At 40.8% G+C, this 16,945-nt stretch overlaps 1 protein-coding gene across 12 annotated transcripts in view; it reads right to left on the bottom strand.

Annotated features, from left to right (window-relative positions):
- SRRM4 (serine/arginine repetitive matrix 4) overlaps positions 1–16,945 on the bottom strand; it is a 310,788-nt gene that overhangs the window by 238,651 nt on the left and 55,192 nt on the right. For 9 of the 12 annotated variants that reach the window (XR_014068468.1, XM_081539753.1, XM_081539761.1 and 6 more), the window contains one exon: positions 14,138–15,111. The gene's annotated coding sequence lies outside the window, so the exon portion shown is untranslated. Of the gene's footprint in view, positions 1–6,632; positions 15,140–16,945 lie in introns of those variants that run through there. The other 3 variants (XM_081539755.1, XM_081539757.1, XR_014068469.1) reach the window with 2 other exon arrangements.

Raw genomic sequence — 16,945 nt, 5'->3', positions numbered from 1 at the left:
TGGCTTTCTTCACTTCTGTAGAATCTGATAAAAACCCTTGCTTAATGTGAAAATCCCTCCCCCAAGGGCTCAGCCCACAGGAATTTCCTCTTGAAGACACCAAAATGTTGTCACTCAAAGACCAGTGGAGGGATAAGCCCATGCTCTACCAAACGCACCAGAGCCTGAGGAACAGGGCTTCTATCATTTCTCCCCAGACACAACTTACTGCACTCGTTCTTTTTCCTCAGCAAGAATATGATGAATGTAATATGGCTCCGCCGTCCCTGGGATTCTCCAGGCAAGAATACTGGAGTGGGTTGCCATTTCCTTCTCCAATATTCTTGGTTGGTAAGAAATATTAATTAATTAGAGAAAGACCCCAAATAGAGGTATATTTGTTTAATCATACTCACTATACTCATAGATTTCCCTTCCCTCATCTGATCACCAAAGGTGGGGGAGGGTTAACGTGATTGATCTGGATTGACCAAGTCAAGGATGTGTGATTGGGGCAATGGTTTCACTGGACAAAACCTGCCAGAGTGACTCTCAAAGTCTCTCTTTTTCAACCTCTTTCTCCTTTCAATGACATTGGAGACAATATACTATCTCCTCCCTCTTGGGCAGGGGCATCCCCCCACCACTTTGGAACTTAAGGGGGAACTTGGGTGAGGGCCAGAGGAAAGGCTCTCTCTGTTTGTCTAAGCTCAATGAAGGAAGTGACCCACATGCTCTAGCATTTGAGTGTAGAAATGCTGGTTTGAGAGCAGGATTCATATGTTCTCTTAATGGCATATATGCTCTTAATGGTAACCCTTACACATCTACTCCAACCCAAAGATTCTTCTCAGGAAATGTCTCTCCCAGAGGACAAACATGAAGGAGGGAGTGCCTGGAAAGTTATTGGACCCAAAAGAAACACATGTAAATGCATGACTTTAAATGCTGAAGAGGAGGAAAATAGAAATGGCATTGACAAGTTATAAGACTTGATGTTGTAGGTAAAATTGCATCATGTGGAAATATTAGGATGTATTGCAATAACTAGAATATCTGAAATAGGACTCTCTTTGACATGAGGTATCCATCATCAACTGACCACAAAATGGGAATTTGAACACATAGGAACAACTTCTTCAAAATATTTCCCTAAAGCAGAAACCTTTCCTCTTCAAACCCATCTCCACTCTGCAACTCTTAACATTATCAAAATTTTTATTACAAAGCCATTTCTCCAAATGCAGGGCCCTGCCTACCCCCACTAACCCCACTCACTTCCTTACACTCTCTTTCTTGGATTTTACCTTCTAGTCATTGACACACATTAGCAAACACTTGGCTAACTCCTCTTTCTCTCTGTTTTTACAGATACATTGTCTCTATATGGGACATTTACATTCCTTCTCTCTTCCTAGAGAACTCCTACTCATCCTTCAGGTCTCTGCTTTGATGTCTTGTTCTCCTACAATTTGTGTTAGGAGACATTTGGACAGTCCTGTTTCAGCTGATGAAGAACCCCTGGGCATTTTCTATGTGCCATTGCTTCCTTCCCTTGAAGATACAGAGCTGGACAAGTTGTCACTTGGGGCTCATAGCACCACAAGGCTCGGGCCATTTCATGCCCATGAGATAATTTCTAGGAGTTACAACAAGGGAAGAAACAAAATCATGAGTCTTTAAATTCATCTTGCTTTAAGTCATAAAACTTTCCTGTGTGCTTGCTAGTTATTTCTCTCATGGTATATATGGAGCCTGATCTCCATGCCAAATATAAATAAGAAATTGTAATTAGGTGTCATCACTGCCAATCATCCCTTTAGGGAAGTAGTACAGTAGTGACCAGGTTGTAGTCAAGGAGTTTGATCTGGACAAATCTTGTTCTGTCATATTATCCTAAGACCAAGGCAAGAGAAGGGAGCTAGAGGTGCTTTCATTTCAGTTAGACCCTTAAAATTATTTAAGGAGAGAGACTAGACAGCAGGGATTTACGAAACCAGGGGGGTAATATCTTATTATTTCTTAATGGTACCTTGAGTAGAAAATAAAGGAGTTCATTGAAAAAAAAAATTGCTGAACTGATGGATTTCTGTTTGGAGTTCTAAGCCTTTCCCCAACTGCTTTATAAAGAGAAGCAATTAATAAATGCACTACTGGCAGGAAGAGAGGTTGGATAACCTATTCTCCGAGTAAGATTACCCAAAAAATAGAACTGTTACTAATCCTTCCAAGAATAGGTTTAGGGCTCCTTCTCTAGTCCTTGTGGAGGACACAGACAGAACCCCTCCCAGAGTCTGTTCCCATCCCCTCTCCTCACTGCCAGATTATGAGCTTCTTGAGGGCATAGACTATGTTTTGTTCACAGAAATGTTGCCTTGTTCTCAGAACTTACAGGAATGCTAACCTATGAGTCAGTTCAGTATTCCTTCAGCAGCCATAGAGCTAAACATCAAGAGAGGATCTGACCACCAGTTTGGTTCAGGCTGAGGTCCCCAGCTTTAGTCTCACCAATTCAACTGACTTAAAGCCAATCACCCTTGAATCTATCAGCTTGTGATTTTTCTGGAGAGCAAATGATACAACTGACAGTTCACCTACCTTAGGTCTCCAAGAACTGGGCTCCAATCCCAGCCCTGTCACTTACTTGGGATAGTTACTTATCATCTTTGTGTCTCAGTTTCTTTATCTACAACATGGGAATGGTAAGTAGTACCTCTTCTATAGAGTGGTAGTGAGGAATTAGAATATATACATACTGTCTTTGAGGCACATGGTAGACCCACATGAGTGTTTGCTTTGGTGACAATGATAATGATCACATTGTTGATGACGTCATCAGTAATACCATGCCTCTTTCATTCTTGGAGAGTGTTAACTGGCTGGGAAACATTCCAAACAGGATGAAGAATGGATATGGACCCAATATATATCTGGTACCTGAGACAGCCTTCAATGTAATTAGCACACTCTGGGCACATTGACAGGATGTTTCTGTGTCCTTGTTTATATTCCTACCCCCTTGTCTTTCAGTGTTTGTCTCAGATGGTGAATTGCCATGCACAAACATTTCCGATTGACAGGAAAGTCAAAGACAGTGCAATCTTACAGCTCAGATATTAGTTCAGTTGCTCTGAGTCTTGGTGATGTGATTGATGGGAGTTTCATTGCAAATGTAAAAAATCTGTATTCCTTTCTTTCTGTTTTGGCACATCAGTGTTTTGGTCTTGCACAACACGTCCTGGTGCACTGAAGATAATGGAGCGCTAATGTGTTTGATGGCTCTGCATCAGAGCTGGTCAATGCAGCATCCCCAGGACAGAAACCACTGGATCAACAATGCTTACACATCCGCTGCCTACTAAAGAGAGGAAAAGCTCCCAGAGCCAGAGATGGAGCGTATTTGCCAGCAAAATACCAATTCCACCAATGTTAACTGAGCACCTGTAGGGGTGAGGCTTAAGCCAATACAGTGTCTATAGCATAGGTAGGCGTGAAATAAATTCTTGTTAAATGGATGAATGGGTGAACAGAAGTCTGCATGTTGTGAAATCATTGTGGTATCTATAATTCTTCCTCTTTTGGAACCTGAATTTTCAAAAAAGCAATCAAATCCTGAGGAAATTAGCTAGAAGAGATGAAAAAATGGCAAAACCCCAATGGTGTTAGACCAGCTGCTGCAAATGTGACAAATGCACAAACACAGGCGAGTGGATAATGGCTTGACTGCTAAAAGATGAAAATCCACAGACTTAATTTCAAGAAGACAGTGTTTGACCATCAGCCACAGGCACAAGTTGGATCACACAGATGTGATGAGGGTGGCCTCTGCTTTCATCTGTGAGCTTCAAAAATCTTGATATCATTCTATTCAGTGGTGACTGGATTACTGTGGGAGTTGGGAGTCAAGGAGTTTTTAGTCTAGAGAAGGAGAGACAAATAGATTCTAGGCTCTGTGTCTAAAAGTCCTGTCAGTCCTTTTCACTGTTGTAACCCTGGTAGCTAGCACAACTCCTGGCACAGAGCACAGGCATGCTGTTATTTTAGTCTTGTCCAACTCTTTGTCACCGTATGGACTGTAGCCCACTAGGTGCCTCTGTTCATGGGATTCTCCAGGCAAGAATACTGGAGGGAGTTGCCATTTCCTTCTCCAGTGGACCTTCCTGACCCAGGGATCAAAGCTGGGTCTCCTGCATTGCAGGCAGATTCTTTACCATCTGAGCTACCAGGGAAGCCCACAAAATATACTACCTATCTCTATATTGATAGAACAGGTTATCTGCACTACCATGAAAGTAATATATAGTGAATAGTTTATATCTAGTATATCTAGTGCATAGTTTATATCTATTTATCTCATGGTTCTAGAAGATAACATTTAGTTTGTAATATCAGTCTATTAATAGAAGGTGCTATAGTGAAGGAGAGAAAAAAAAAATGTGTGAGCGGCCAGCAGAAAGAGAAATGCCATCAAGCCTGGGGAAATTGGGAGGGGACTATGGAAGAGGAGACATCTAAAATGGGTCTTAGAGCAAAGGCAGAATCCAGGATGCCTGGGCACTGCATAATTCAGGCTGTTGAAATACTAGAAAAATTTCAGCAAAATACAAATATAGGGCAATGTTCTTCCAAGCATATCCTAAGGAACCATTTATACAAAACCACCCAGGAATAACCATCCCTAGCCTCTGGTTCAGAATATCTGTTAATGAGGCTCATGAATCTAAATTATAACAGCTTCCCTAAGTCTTATGAGCTACATCTTGGGGAACCATTTCCAAAGAGTGCATGTTATGTCGCTTCAGTCATGTCTGACTCTGTGTGACCCCATGGACTGTAGCCTGCCAGACTCCTCTGTCCATGGGAGTCTCCAGGCAAGAATACTGGAGTGGGTTGCCTTTTCCTAATCCAGGGGATCTTCCGACCCAGTGATCGAACCTGTGTCTCTTTTACATCTCTTGCACTGGCAGGTGGGTTCTTTACCATTAGTGCCACCTGGGAAGCCCAAAGAGTACCAGACTCATTATTTTATTTAATCTTCTCAACTATCCAAAGAAGTAGGCATGGTTATCATCAATGTATGCCCAGGAATACTGAGGTTCAGCGAGGTGAAGTGACTTATTCAAGGTCACCCAGCTTGTAAGTAAAAGAGCTGTGATTCAATACAGAATATCAGACATCAAACCTCCAGTCTTAACCTGCTACTAATCACTGCCTCTCTGAATGCAAAGCTACCAGGAAAGGTATGGGAAGAGGAGCTATAGGAAGTGACTTTAAAGGGCATGTTCTGATAATAACGGTAGTAGAGATCAATAAAGACAATGATACTGTTTTATATCTTTTTAAAGAAAGAAAAAATACACCACCACTCTGGCTGTGGCAGACTTTATCAGGAGGCTCTGATTAATGAGTAAAGAAGCCCTGGACTCGGCTCCCTAATAGATGACTGTTATATCACCAGGAGATTTCCATCTCAGCCATATATTGTTGTGATGTGCTTGGGCGTCAGTGTTAGGTTCTGCCCTGCGTTTGATCAGGTTCATCTCTGTTTTTAAATGAAAAGGTGAATAAGTACATACATCCAGTAGAGTAACTTGTGATCAGGAGACAAAATTAAAGCAGCTGTTAAATAATTCTTGGGGTTCAGATCACCACTGAATGTGAATGGTGTGACTGGATGTTTCATTTGTGGTCAGCTAGTATTCTTGCCTCGGAGAAGGCATTGGCAACCCACTCCAGTACTCTTGCCTGGAGAATCCCATGGATGGAGGAGCCTGGCTGGCTGCCATCTATGGGGATGCACAGAGTCGGGCACGACTGATGCGACTTAGCAGCAGCAGCAGACATGGAAGGTTAAAACACCCAAGGTCAAATGTCCGAGGTCATGGGTCCAACAGACCAAGGGAGCCAACCTTCCTTATTGTTAAAAGCCTCATTTGACTCTCAACCCCACCTGGCCATCTGAAAAGTCCATGGAGGGGAGACCATCTGAGAAGGTCTGGTGAATCAGAGGGCTCACTTCCTCCAGTTCTCTGCTCAAGTATCAACTTCCCAGGACTCTCTGACCACCCATGGGAATAGCCTGGCCTTATGCTTTCCTTTACTTTCCTTTGCCTTTCTTCTTCATGAATCTTAGTGATACTCAATATTATGTTATCTACTTATTTGTTCTTTTGTTTATTGCCTTTCTCTTCCTACTAGACTGTAAGTTCCCTAAACTTAGAGACCTTTGTTCTCCTCCATTTTCCCAGCATTAAGGGCTCTGCCTGTTATATGGTAAACATTGCCTAAATATTTGTTTAACGAAAGAATAATGTGTTGGCACAAAAGCATCCTGTATTCCAAGAAACAACTTTATTCTCAGCTCTGTCTTTGCTTGGTGATGTCATTTAAAAATAAAACTTTCTTTTCTAATAAAATCTTTCAACAGCTTTCTTCTCATCATCTCTAGGATAACTCGGAAACTTTGTGATGTGGTTTATTAGACTCTTTGGTTCTGGCTGAGGTTTCTCCTCCAGCCCATCCCATGCCTCTTTCTGTTTTGTGTAAATCTGTGCATCATACTCTTTTTCACCTGGACAGTAGTACCCTGCTTCCCCCCATTTCCAGGTCTTTCTACATGTACCCTCTCATTGTGACATACATTTTCTTCTTCCTTTTTCTTTTCCTGGTTAGTTCCTAGGCATCCTTCCATTTCCAGCTTAAACATTATTTCCCAGAGTTATCTTTGCTGAGTTGTCAGACTCAGCTAGCTCTCCTCTTTATTTCTTCATGGCATCCTGCACTTCCACCTTCTATCACATTTGAAAATTTGAAGATGTGTTTAGTGTTTGTCAGCCCATATACGCCACTTTGTGAACTTCACCAAAGTGGAGATGAGTCTTTCCTCCTGACTGCTGAATTTCCAGCAGTCAGCACAGTGCTGGAAGAAGTTAATGCTCAGTAAATATTGTTGTTTATGCACAAATGCATGCCTGCATGAATAGCAGAGCTGGAGAGTTCTCTCCCACTGAAATTATCTCCAAACACAGGACACATGCAGATCTTTTTCCCTCGAGATGATGCTCAAGGACACGTGGGTGATTTTGGGTCTCCCTATTGACAGCCCAGGTCCACCCCTCAGTGATCAAATTAAGTGATCTTCTTATCACCAGAAGCTGTGGTCATTCCCCAGTCCACACCCTACATGGCAAAAATGTTAGGGAGCTGTATCACTTTCAGATTTATTATTTAAGCCCCTAGCTAAGTAACAACACTTTCGTTTTTGGAAGTGAAAAATTTGCAACTAACTCAGCATCTAGAATGCTAGCAAAATTTAAAGCAATCTAGACAATTGTGCTGAAATTGCAAAGCTGGGAGGCCAAGGGGAAGAGGCAAGGCTAGCTTTATATTCATAGAGAAACCCAGAGCCAGTCTAGAGACCACAGGGGAGGGAGAGAGGGGCTGAGTAGGGGAGAAAAACACATGGAGACCTTTTATTGCTTTTGTTTAACTCTAATTACAAAAATCATAAACACATGCAAAAATCTCCCATAATTAACCACCCAGAGATAACAACTTTTAATATTTTGTTGCATGCCCTTTTGGTACTGAAAAAGATGGGCTGGAGGCTGCACTTATTATTTAATAACCAGCTTTCTTACTTAGCAATGCAACACAATTATATTCCAATGGGAGGCAGATGGCATCAGTTAAAAACATGGACTTTGTAATCAGATAGACCTGCATTTTACTCTTGCTGAACCATGTACTATTTAGTTCTTTTGGCAAGATGTTTAAGCCTTAATTTCCTCATCTATAAGCTGGGGACAAAAGTGGAATTGATCTCTCTGTGTTGAGGAGATTAAATGGAGTAAAACATGTAAGTTATTAACACCAAGTCTGTTGCATAATAGATGTTTGAGTAGCTATCGTTACTACTGGTATAGCATCAGCAATTACTTCTCCCCAGCATCATTTTTGATCATCAAAAGCATTATCATAAATGGATTTGCTTAACCAGTCCCTTACTGTTATACATATACATTGCTGTCATTTCTCTTTTCTGTTGAATGGGACTTTGGAATGAATAGCCATACCAAGAGTCCCCAGGAGAAAAGAGAGCATAAGAAGAAGGGGTGGTTCCAGCAAATGTCCTGGTGCCAAGAGGTGGCAGAACCAATGACACATGAGTCCCCAAGGTGGAAGGGAGGGAGAGGAGGGGCATGACCACTGAAATCATTCAAAGGATAACAAACAATTGTTTTTCATTCTTACACTAGCTGACCAAATTGTTTCACTGGATTGCAGTCAAGAGTGATGGAACAACCCACAGCAACCAGAGTGATATTTTAAAATCTAATTCAGACATACTTTCTTCCTTGAAACAAAACCCATATCCCTTATACTTGGAGGACCTTATCCTACAAGGTCAAGGATAAAGATCTGGCACCTGTTTCCCTCTATGATGGCAGCTCCTATCACTCTCCCCTCTGCTCACACCAGTCTGAACACTCTGGCCTCCTCACTAGTCTTCACACTTGCAATGCTCATTTAAAAAAAAAAATTTTTTTTTTTTTGCAGTGCCACATGGCTGTGGGATCTTAGTTCCCCTACTAGGGATAGAACCTGGGGCCTCACCAATGAAAGCACAGAGTCTTAACCACTGGACTGCCAGGGAATTCCTTGAATGCTCATTCCTACCACAGGACCTTTGCATTTGATCTGCCCTTTGCTTGGAACACTCTCCCTTAGATCATTGCATAACTCACTATACATGATGCAGGTCTTTGCATATGCTCTGAAAGGTCTTCCCTGACTACTCTATCTATAAAATAGCTCCCCTCTGTACCACTACCTCTCCATCACTCTATAAATCTGTATGTTTGGTTTTTCTTCATAAAATTTGCTTCTATATGACAGTACATGTGCATTTGCTTATTATCACTCTTCCCTACTAAAGTATAAGCTATGTATGAAGAAGCAGTAGCTGCTTGTTCCTTCATATATTCCTGGTGCCTAGAACACTGCCTGCATCATGGTGGGTGCTCATTATATATTTTCAGAATGAATGAATGAATCTCTAAGCTGAATTGGGGTCCTGTGGCCAACATCTGTCTATGGAGTAAAATAAGTTCACACATTCCTGGGCCCTTGTGATTAAGGCAGAGATTAAAGCACTCATTGAGATGCTGACTATATCACTTCCTGGCTCTGTGATCTTGGGCAAGTTATTTGATCTCTGTATGCCTCAATTTCTCACATAGAAAATAGGAATAACTATGTTATCTACTTTACAAGATTGTTCTGAGAAATAAACGAGATTTAAATGTATGTAAATTGCATAGCAGAATGTCTGGTACTTGAGAAGTCCTTAAGAAAAGGAGAGAAACTTACTGCTTCTTATTATTCATCAATTAATTCATTAAATCAGTGGTCCCCAATCTTTTTGGCACCAGGGATTGGTTTCATGGAAGACAATTTTTCCACAGACTGGGGGCGGAGATGATTCAAGCGCATTACATTTATTTTGCACTTTATTTCTATTATTATTACATCAGCTCTACCTCAGATCATCAGGCATCAGATCCCAGAGGTTTAGGACCCCTGCATTAAGTCATTCCCCCACTGTTTCATTCATTGTTCATTTAAATATATTCATCCACAGAGTTAATATTGTTAAATTGACCATACTACCCAAAGCCATCTATTGGTTCTGTTCAATTCCTATCAAAATTCCAATGTGATTTTTTTCACAGAAATATAAAAAAAAAATCATAAAATTCATATGGCACTGCAAAAGATCCCACATAGCCAAAGTAATCTTGAGAAAGAACAAAGTTTCACACTTTCTGATTTCAAACTATAATTAAAAAGCTATAGTAATTTTAAAAAAAGCTATAATAATCAAAACAGCATGGTATTGGCATACGAACACATAAACAGATGAAACAGAATAAAGACCCCAGAAATAAACCCACACAAATACAGCCAATTCATATATGACATGGGAACCAAGAACATTCAAATGGGGAAAGGGCAGTCTCTTTAATAAATAGTGCTGGGAAAACTGGGTATTCACACATTAAAGAATGAAATTGGACCACTATCTTGCACAGGTCACAAAAATTAACTTGCAATGGATTAAAGACTTAAAAAAATTGAAAGCATAAAACTTTTAGGAGAAAGCATAGGAAAAAATCCTTTAGACATTGGTCTTGGCAAGGATTTTTTGGATATGACACTAAAAGTACAGCAACAAAAGCAAAAATCAATAAGTGGGACTACATCCAACTAAAAAGCTTCTAGACAGCATAAGTGACAACAAAACAAACAGGCAACCTACAGAATGGGAGAAAATAATTGCAAACTATATATCTGTTAGGGAGTTAATATCCAAAATATATAAGGAACTCTTAAACTCAACAGCAAAATCATCATCATCCTATTTAAAAATGAATAAAGGATCTGAATAAACATGGCCAATAAGTACATGAGAAGGTGTTCAATGTCACTAATAATTAGGGAAATACAAATTAAAACCACAATAAGATATCACTTTACACTTGTTATAATGGCTATTATTAAAAAAAAAAAGACAAGAGGTAGCAAATGCTGGTGAATATGTGGACAAGTGGGCACTGTTGATGGGCAAATAAACTGGTACAACCATTATGGAAAGAGTATGGAAGTTCCTCAAAAAACTAAAAGTAGGCCTACCACATGGTTCAGTAATTCTATATATCTGAAAGAAATGAAATCATTATTGTGAAGAGATATCTGCATTCTCATGTTGAGTGCAGCATTATTTTCAATAGCCAAGACATGGAAACAACCTAAGTGTCTGTCAACAGATGAATGGATAAAGAAAATGTAATATATATACACACACTGGAATATTACTCAGCCCCCCAAAAAAGGAGATCCTACCATTTGTAACAACATGGAGAGATCCTGAAGGCATTATGCTGAATGAAATAAGTCAGACAGAGAAAGACACATGCTGTATGATCTCACTTATGCATGAAATCTAAACGAGCTGAACTCAGAATCAAGGAGTGCACAGGAAGCTGCCAGGAGCTTTGGAGTGGGGGAAATGAGGAGACGCTGGTCAAAGAGTACAAACATCTAGCTATAAGACGAATAAGTTCTTGGGGCATCTAATATACAGCATGGCAGCTACAGTTAACTAGATTGTATCCCCTGAAGTAGGAAATGACAACTCACTCCAGTATTCTTTCCTGGAAAATTTCATGGATAGAGGAGCCTGGCGGGGTATAGTCCATGGAGTCCCAAAGAGTTGGACACAACTGAGCAACTGAGCACACACATTGTAGACTTTAAAGTTGCTAGGAGAGTACATCTCAAACATTCATACCACCACCACAAACACTTAAAAAAAATGATAATTATGCGAGGTGAAGGATGTGTTAACTAACCTTGTTGTGGTAATCATTTTGCAGTATATAGGTGTATCAAATCACCAACTGTACACCTTAAACTTACACAATGTTACATGTCAATCATATTTCAATAAAGCTGGAAAAAATATTAATCTACCTATCTGCTCATTTTTCAATTATTCTCTTGCTGTTTCACATTTCACAGATTCATCTATCAACTGAATCCATCCAGCCCCATATATCCATCTGTTTATTTACAGTTTAAACTAGTACTTACCAAGCTTATTTTGAAGGATGCTGAGGCAACAATAGAGAGATTAGAAACATGAGATTATACAGCACCAGCACTTTTAAACACCCCTCTGAACCCAGCCCAACTATACCTGGGGCCTACCCCAAAACATGCCCCTCTCCACCTGCCCCTCTCCCCAACATCCCCTCCTTCCAGCCCAGGGACACAGGCCCAAGAATCAGCATTCATCCTCCCAGCTCCCTGCAGCCTCTGTCCCTCTCCAGCTTCTACCTGTGTTTAGTTTGCAAACAGAGCTAATGCCTTCTGGCCCAGGGGAATACACTTCGCCCAGCATGAAACACTAATGAAATCTCTTCATCTGCCTCGCACTGGGATGGCACAGTATCTCTGAGGTGCCTAAAACACCCAAAGCTTTGGCCACCTGCCCATCCAAAATCTAAGTTATTCCTGAAGTCTCATTCCTTCCCTGCCACCAGGGTCGGGAGACTGATGGGCTCAGGAATAATGATGAAGATAATCAGGATAATGACGATGGGACTAGAACCAGTGCCCATGAAATTGGCTCCAACTATGTCCCAGTTAGTGAGAACAATATTCAGACATATTTATTAACTGGGACAATCCAACCAGTCAGAGGAGATGTTCTCTGCAAATAACCAACACAGCTATCCCAGTGCCTATGAGCTGACTATCTGCCCTGCTTTGCATATCTATCAATTAATGAAACCCCTCAGTAGGTCAGAAGGCAGTACTATGAGCCCATTTCTCAGATGTAGAAATGGAGGCTCAGAGAGGAAAAAAAAAACACTCACAGAGTAGGTAAGCAAATCTGGAATTTGATGAGTCCTGAGCTTGCCTGCTGATTACTCATTTGTATGTTTGTATATTTACTTGCATTTATTATGAAAATATTTGCTTTATTTGGTAAACACTTCAGCTGTATTTTCCCCCATTTTTTTTAATTTTGAAAATTTTCAAACCTATAGTAAAATCAAAAGACTAGTTTACTGGACACTCAGGTATGCTTCACTCAGATTCATCAAATTCTCTCTTGCCTTCTCTCCCTCAGAAGGGACACACACACATTATTTTCTGTTCCGTTTCTTCTTTAGTTGTAACCACCATGATGGTTCACACCTGACTCCTGCATCAGCTACACTGGTAACCACTGTCCCCTCAAACACTCCTGTTCACACAGTCCATTACAGGGCTTCTCTTCCTTCCCAGCCAGAAGTGACCTCACCTGTGCTTCTAGACAAGTTCCTGTCATCTGCTGCTCACCTGTGCCCCTTAATGGGTGACTCTTCACCCATAGTTCCATTGAGTGGACCCCATCACCTGACATGGGGACCAGGGAGGGTCTCTGACTCAGAGGGATCCCAGCCACGGCCTGGCAGGGGCCATGATTTGGATGTAACGAATCAAACAGATTTCCCCTCTCATCAACTTGATCTAAGAGGACAGGGCAGTTTTAAGGGAGTCACAGGCATTAGAACTTAGAAAGTCATGTTGACTCAGGGGCTACTGTGAAGGTGGAAGCCATGAGGAAGCAAAAGGAAGATGAAGCAGCTGCACAAAACTAATGTAGAAAAATATAACAATATCAATAATAACAGCTAACATTTATTGAACAGATAGTATGTGTTAAGTATGGCATAGTCAGTATCCCATTTAATATTATATTTGACACAGAAGCACATACAGTATCATCTCCCTGTTTAAACTGAGACACAGAGAAGTAAAGTAACTCACCTGAGGTCGCATGGCAAGTTATTGGAAGAGTCTCTTTGCAAACCAGCATTCTGTTGGTTCCAGGAATTCTCCCTGCCCTTCCTGAGGCCCCCTGTTCTGCTTTCTCTGGATTCCCATGAGATATCTGAATCTCACAGCAAAGCTTCAATTGCACTTGAACTCACTGGAATGGGATTCTGTTGACTCCAATCAAAGGGACCCTGAATAAAGCCCCTGGCTTCACCCGTGATTTCAGTGAGACTGGATTTCCTTAAGAACAACCCTCAAGCCCACCACTCTGACTAGTTACCTGGAAGTTTGCACAGATAGACCCAAACATTCAGAGAGCCAAGAATGATGCATGAAGATTAATTATACATGACCCATTATCAATAATTTAATATGCATAACCTGTCTTTGATGATTTTCTTATTTAGATGCCATCTTTGCTTTATTTTATGTAAAAGAAATTTATCAGGACATTTACACTTTCTCTTGTGACCTTATACAACATAACCCAATTGCCCAGAGAAAACCTTAAGCTTCAGGGCTTGAATTCTTCCACCAGTGAAAGTTTGAAGGAACTACTGCTTGCTCAATTAGGGAGAGATTTTTTTTTTTAATCATATTCAAGTAACCAATTTTTTGAAAATTAGCATTCCTCAAAGTACAGTTAGCACTAACAACAGCAAACATAATTGAATCTCTCTCAAATGATTTAGGAGGTATTTCTGAATGTCACTTCCCTTCATTTGAGACTGTTAAAAAAAAAAGGATAATGCAGTTAAAGACTTACCTTTGCTTGTTGGAGCTTTCTGGGTGTTATATATTTGCAGGACTAAGTCAAACACAGATGTCACATCCAGTATCTTGAGCTGCTTATAAGAATCATCCAAGTCACTCCGAACAGTGTGAGAAGATACTCAGCTTCACTGTCTAGGGTCATTTGACTGATTCTACTGTAGACGCCTCTACCAAGCTGGTTAGATCAGCTCTTTTAGAAGCTGGATATTAGCTCTGAATTTCAAGATGGTTGGGAAAAAAAGAACAAAACTGGGAGTTCTCATGTTTGGAGATAACAATTCCCACTTAGCAGAGTTGTTTTGAGGATGGGTGATTTTACACGTTGAGTTTACAATACAGTGTCTTGTGCTTAATAAGTGCTCGATACATAGTAAGTGTTATTAAGGAAATAAATACTTGAGAGTTAAAATCTATGCTTCTGGCTACCTCCTAAATATTCTGACTTGTATTTGTTTTCATAGCAGATAGAAAATCAATTCTACTCCATTATATTCTCCTCTTTAGAGGACCATTTGGGTCCCTCCTGGTGGAGGAAAATGCAGAGAGAAGGAAAAGGAATGCAGGATAAAGCTACAGGTTTGAGGAAGCACTGATGTCATAGAAATCCATGGGACCTGCAGGCAAAAGAGTGGGATCTGTGTAGCCAGCAGTTTTGAAACAGCTTGTTTCACAGCCGCCCATGTTGCACGTGGTTCAATATTACATAGTGTTTTAATGGAATCCACATCTGTTTCTTTTTAAACTTCCACTTCCTGACTCATTTGTTTCTTCTTTCATCAGGCAAAGGTACAGTAGGCACCTATTGTGAGCCTGAAGCTGTTCTTGGTACTGAAGAAACACCAGAGAATGAGTTGGACCTGGACCCGCCTTCACAAAAGTTTTCCAAAGAAGTGGAGATGAGACAAGAGAGTGTGATGACCTTGTTCAGTCTTGGAGGTGGCGAGGAGGAGGTTCAGAGACGATATCCTGGAAAAAGTGACATTTAAGTTGAGACCTGGAGGATAAGAAGTAGTTAGCATTCAAGGTTTTTTTTCTTTTTCTTTCTTGAAGAGCAGCACAGAGTCTTTACCTTCCAAACATTTCCTATTACCACCCTAATCTCTCAGTCTGACTTAACCACATTGGTTCACACGGAGAATTTCCCTTCTCCCAAAATAATGTTCTCTTTCTCCCAGATGACACAATTCTAGGCCCTTCACCACCGTAACTGACTCACCATCAACAGATTCATTGGTCATTGTGAAAATGATTTGGCTGTCCCTCAAAAAGAAAACTGTCATAAGACCCAGCAATTTCATTTCTAGCTAAGAGAATCAAAAACATATGTTCAAACAAACATTTAGACATAAATGCCCACAGAAGCATTATTCATAATAGCCAAAAAGTGGAAGCAACCTGAATGAATGAATAAACAAAATGTGGTATTTCAACACAATGGAATATTATTTAGCCATAAATGAATGAAACACTGATGCATGCTAAATATGAATCAACCTCAAAAACATTATGCAAAAGGAAGAAACCACTCATGAAAGGCCACATATTATATGATACCATGTATAAGAAATGTCCAGAATAGGCAAATCCATAGGAACAGCAAATAGATCAGTGGTTGCCAGAGGCTGAGGGGAGGAGGGAATGGGGAATAGACTGCTTAATGGGTATGATGTTTCCTTTTGAGGTGATGAGAATGTTTTGGAATTGGATAGTGATGATGATTGCAAAACATTGTGAATATTCTAAAAACCACTGAATTGTACATTTTTAAATGGTTTTAAATAGTGAATTTTGTGCTATGTGACTTTTACCTGAATTTTTAAGAGGGAAAAATAAAGAAGAGGTAGAGGATGTGGTGAAAACCAACCTAGGGGCACCACAAGGCCTGTGGAAGAAGGGCTTGTTTATTCATCTCAAAACCTATCTGCTGATTTTCAGGTGGTCTTGCCTGAGAAGGGGACTACAGAAAAAAAAATTTTTGAAGAATGGAAGAAAGAAATTTAGGATTTAAAGAGAGGGAAAAGTGGGAGTTTGGAAAAGTCTGTATGACCTCTTGGGCTTTGATGACCCCAATGTCCAAGGGAGGATGACCTAGGTGAGAACTTCTGGCCCAGTGACTTTATCTTCCACAACTGAGCATCAGTACAGAATAGAGAAAGAGGAAAGGGAAGAAAGAGCACAGAGACATAATTCAGGGTGGGGGAGAGAGAAAAAAAAAACATTATTTTCTTCCTTTTGTCTCCAAAGCCAGGTGACAAGAGAATAGAAATGGGAAATGTAGATCAAAATGTAATTTTCCCTTACAAGCTGCGGTGAGGCCAGGGGCTCAGGAGGTAGCCTGCCCCTGGGGAGCTGCTCACTCGGCAATAACTCATCAGCAGCTCTGCACAAAAGCGGCGCTTATTAAAGGTCAAACGAAGACAGCAGGTGAAGGGTTGATGGAAGCAATAAAGGGGCACAAGAGGGGGGGGCACAGGGGCAGCTGGTTCTGATGAAGAAGTTGTCCGAAGCAGGGCAGAGACCACTCATTCAAGCCAGCAGGTGATGCCCCGACACCCACTGGGGACCCCTGGCCTGGAAAATGCTGCCTGTGTCTTCATGGCCCAGGTATTTCCCTGGCCTCATGCAGAGATCAATGACCAATCAATAAAACACTGGCTTGTATAAGAAACAATTATCAGAAGGGCAGAAAAACAGCACTGGGAGCCCTCTGCTCCTGTCTATCTGCCAGTGGATGGGAAGGTTGCTAAATTCTTAGAGGTCAAGTAGATAAAGAATGATCTAAGTTCCCAGGTGCCCAGGT

This window comes from Giraffa tippelskirchi, chromosome 11 (assembly GCF_054371585.1).
Source record: "Giraffa tippelskirchi isolate mGirTip1 chromosome 11, T2T-mGirTip1v1.2.pri, whole genome shotgun sequence".
NCBI classification, from domain to species: domain Eukaryota; kingdom Metazoa; phylum Chordata; class Mammalia; order Artiodactyla; family Giraffidae; genus Giraffa; species Giraffa tippelskirchi.
The sequence above is the reverse complement of the archived record's forward strand: the minus strand, read 5'-3'. Positions and strand labels throughout refer to the sequence as shown.